The 4486-nt window shown below is 35.2% G+C and overlaps 1 non-coding gene across 1 annotated transcript; it reads left to right on the top strand.

Moving 5' to 3' along the window:
- Nucleotides 1-3691: 3691 nt before the first annotated feature.
- Nucleotides 3692-3764, top strand: TRNAV-CAC (transfer RNA valine (anticodon CAC)). Its single transcript has one exon. It is a non-coding gene; the product is annotated as a tRNA-Val (tRNA).
- The last annotated feature ends 722 nt before the right edge of the window (nucleotides 3765-4486 follow it).

Here is a 4486-nt window from a genome sequence, read left to right as displayed (position 1 = left end):
CACACACACACACACACACATACGGCGTGTGTGTGATAAAACGTGCCAATTAATTCAGGTAAAAAATGACATAACTTGTTAACTATTGTTAAAATAGATAGAGATAGATAGATAGAGATGGATAGATAGATAGATAGATAGAGAGAGAGAATTTTGTCAGCAAAAATAAATAAACAGAACGTAAACGCTTTAGGTACATCCCTGTCACGTTCTTTCAATCAGTATTGACAAATAACTGGAAACAAGAAACAAGTTTCCTTGGCAAAAGCCAGGAGGTAATTCCTAGTGAAAACGGTACATCATTCTGTAATAGATGAAGATGGCCATTTCAGGGCCATGCAAAGGCGATGCTTCTCACAACTCAGATCATCGCTAATCCTGTCATCTCAATTGCTGGCATTGATAGAGTCACATTTACCCCTATTCCCATTTTACAAGGGCTATTACTGATCTTTATTATCATTGTGTTTATTTGCCTCCTTTCTTCTGATCGGCCTTACCACTGTTATTGCGATTATTGGAGTCATTGCCATTTTCATCTTTATCCTTCGCGTCTTTCTTTTTCCTTATCTTTCTCTTCCTTTCCATCTATCATCTCCGTTTCCGTCTTTCTCTCACTTTTATGCCTTTCTCTTCTGAAAGTAAACCGGGCTGCGGCTGCAAAGACACATGATGGATAGATCTATTTATGTATCTATCTATTCATCTATATAGCCATTTAATTATCTTTCTATATATCTGTTTATCTGTCTATTCATCTATCTATTTATCTATCTCTTTACATATATATCTGTTTATCTATCTATCTATCTATATATATTTATATATGTTTATCTATTTATCTGTTTGTTTTTCTGTTTATCTATATATCTGTCTTCCCGTCTATCTATAGAACCATTGACCTATCTATATACCAAATAGATATATAAAGAGAAAGATAAATAAATGGAGAATTATTACAGAAAACTAAGCTTTAGGCCGAAAATCGGCTCAATTCCTCTCACGCAACCGCCCCACTTTCTCCCTCTCTCTTTCTCTCCTCCCTTCCTCTCTCGTTTTTTTTTTTTTTTTTTTTTTTTTGTATGTGTGTGTGTCCCTAGATTTATACATACATACATACAAATATATATATATACTGTATATATACATACATACATACATACATATATATATATATATATATATATATACATATATATATACATACATACATATATATATATATATATATATATATATATATATATATATATATATATATATATATATATATATATATATAATCATGAGAAACAGAGAGAGAGAGAGGGGAGAGATACATACAAATATATATATATACTGTATATATACATACATACATACATACATATATATATATATATATATATATATATATACATACATATATATACATACATATATATATATATATATATATATATATATATATATATATATATATATATATATATATATATATAATCATGAGAAACAGAGAGAGAGAGGGGGGAGAGAGAGAAAGAGAGACAAACAGAGTGAGAGAGAAGAGAGGGAGGGAGAGAGAGAGAGAGAAAGGGAGAGGAGAGGGATACTGAGAGAGAGAGAGAGAGAGAGAGAGAGAGAGAGAGAGAGAGAGAGAGAGAGAGAGAGAGAGAGAGAGAGAGAGAGAGAGAGAGAGAGAGAGAGAGAGAGAGAGAGGTGTTTTTTTAACGACACTGCAAATTCAGATGAAAAAAAACTAAACTAATTCGACAATACCTCCCTCGGGGATCGAAGGCGACCGTGCTTTCCACTACACCGCGGAGGTTTACGTGTGTGTGTGTGTGTGTGTGTGTGTGTGTGTGTGTGTGTGTGTGTGTGTGTGTGTGTGTGTGTGTGTGTGTGTGTGTGTGTGTGTGTGTGTGTGTGTGTGTGTGTGTGTGTGTGATAGAGAGTATAAACATATATGGATGGCAATATACACAACCTCTTTCTCTCTCCTTATGTCTTTCTCTCTACCTCTGCTTACAGATCCATTTATCTTTGTCGTATATTGATCTCTCTGTCTCAATCTCCTTCCATTTATCTATCCTCTTCAACTATCTATCTTTTCTTTCCCTTTTCATCATTTGCGCATTCACCTTTGTTGTCTTTATCATAATATCTTACGCCTTTGATTCTTACCTGCGGGAAGGCTGTATTGTTTGTCTTATAATGAGATTTGAATGTTATTTGATCGTGGCTTGAATAAAAAAAAAAAAAGAAAAAAAATCGAGAAGCTGTTTATAGCCAGGTATTATTACACAGAGAGAAAACAAGACAAAAATAGAGATACGGCATAGGCCGATGTGAAAAGGGAAAAAAGGAAGCGAGAATTCAGAGATTATCGGTCAAGGCAGGAAATGAGAGAGAAAATGGGGAAATGGGGAAAGAGGAATTAACAGAAATATCAAATAGATGATACGGGAAAAATGTCAGAAAGACAAAAAGGAAAAGGAAAAACGAGAGAGAGAGGATATGGGGAGACAGAGAGCGAGAGTGAAAGATGGAGAGAAAGAGAATGGCATATGCGTAGTAATGAAAGGGATTATAAAATTGTCAAGCGTTTCCTCTCGAGGTCGAACCGAGAATCTTGCGTGTGAACCGAACGTGACAAACGAGAATTTCAACATCTTTGTGATAATAACGGATAATAACTGTCATTCCTAACCACCTGTGCAAAACCTCGACCTAAGAGAGAAAATCAATCAAATTCTTTTTTTCAAGGATGCTTAATGATCACCGAATATTAGCGAGAACCAAATGAAAAACCTTCCAAAAGGAGAATAAAAAAAAAAAAAAAAACACTGGCGGTTCTCCTGCAGTGCAGTACATCTGCATCCTTCAATATCTAATTGTTTATCCTGTTATTTCTGTAGTTTTATGAAAAAAATAAATAAAAAAATGATAAAGAAAAAAAGAAAATAAATATTTTCCTTTTGGCTTTCCTCATAAGTGTAAGACATTCTCCATTGAAAGGTATCTAAGCTGATCCTTTTAATTAAATGCTTGCAATATTGATTTACATATATATTCATTATTTACTGGTTTTAAGAACTTAAATTGGTGTTGAATAACTTTTATGTAGAATATTATACACACACATACACACACACACACACACACACACACACACACACACACACACACACACACACACACACACACACACACACACACATATATATATATATATAAGTATATATATATATATATATATATATATATATATATATATATATATATATATATATATATATATATAGAGAGAGAGAGAGAGAGAGAGAGAGAGAGATAGAGAGAGAGAGAGAGAGAGAGAGAGAGAGATACATATATACATATATATAGTTATTTATTGTGAATCTATATATAAGCATGTATATATATCTATTTATACACACGCACACACACACATATATAGGAGCACATACATTGTGTGTGTATATATACATACATATATATTCATATATACCTATTTATATTTACACACACTTAATGTAAAATAGTGGATACACAATCTCTTTCATTCTTTATCGTTTTTCACTCATATTCTCGGTTTTTGTTTTTATCATTGTTATCATTCTCTCAGTCTCTCTCTTCCTCTCTCTCTCTCTCGCTTTCAACCACTATTTACAACAGAATATAAAACAGTGAGGCATCCAACATTACGATCGTTTCCGTGTTGTAGTGGTTATCACGTGCGCTTCACACGCCCAAGGTCCTCGGTTCGATCCCGAGCGGAAACAACAACAACAACAATTGATTTTAGAAGAATTTTACTTTCCATGTCTTACTGAAACAGCTGGTGATGCTGCAGTGACCTGGATTGCAGCATCCACGTCAGAGGATGACCCTCCGAGCGGCATCCGAACGTCTGGCGCCACCGAGATGTTAGAGGATGCCTGTTGCTACTGAATGATCACAAGATTGGTCGGATGCCCTATTTTTTCTGTATATTACTTCTTTCTACTGCAGCGCCCACAATTTAGTGTAATTAACGTCAGATCACATTCAAAATGCCCAGTGCGCATTCCCACATCCGCATTTCAAGTACCCACAATCCCCACACCCACGTAGACAGCCAGCACTAGTTTCCCACACGAGGGATGCACGCCAGAGATCAGCCTCGGCGTGGACCTTTTCGTTGAACACGAAAAGGCGAGACGGCAGTCTTATCGTCGAAAATTATTTTCTCCTTTTCTCTTTCTTTCACTTTTACTTTCAATCTCTCTCTCTCTTACTCACACACATCCTCTCTCTCACTCTCTCTATCTATTTCTATCTCACTCCCTCCTCTCTCTGTTACACTCACCTCTTCTCTTTTTTTTCTTTTTTTATTTCTGTCTCTCCATCTTCTTCCATCTCTCTGTCTCACTCGCTCAAGCACACTCTCAGACTGTCTATATATCTTTCCATCCTTCTTTATCTCTCTTTCTCTCTCATTCCCTCTCTTTCTCACTTTGGCGAT

This window comes from Penaeus vannamei, chromosome 11 (genome assembly GCF_042767895.1).
Source record: "Penaeus vannamei isolate JL-2024 chromosome 11, ASM4276789v1, whole genome shotgun sequence".
In the NCBI taxonomy this organism is placed as follows: Eukaryota; Metazoa; Arthropoda; class Malacostraca; order Decapoda; family Penaeidae; genus Penaeus; species Penaeus vannamei.
The sequence above is the reverse complement of the archived record's forward strand: the minus strand, read 5'-3'. Positions and strand labels throughout refer to the sequence as shown.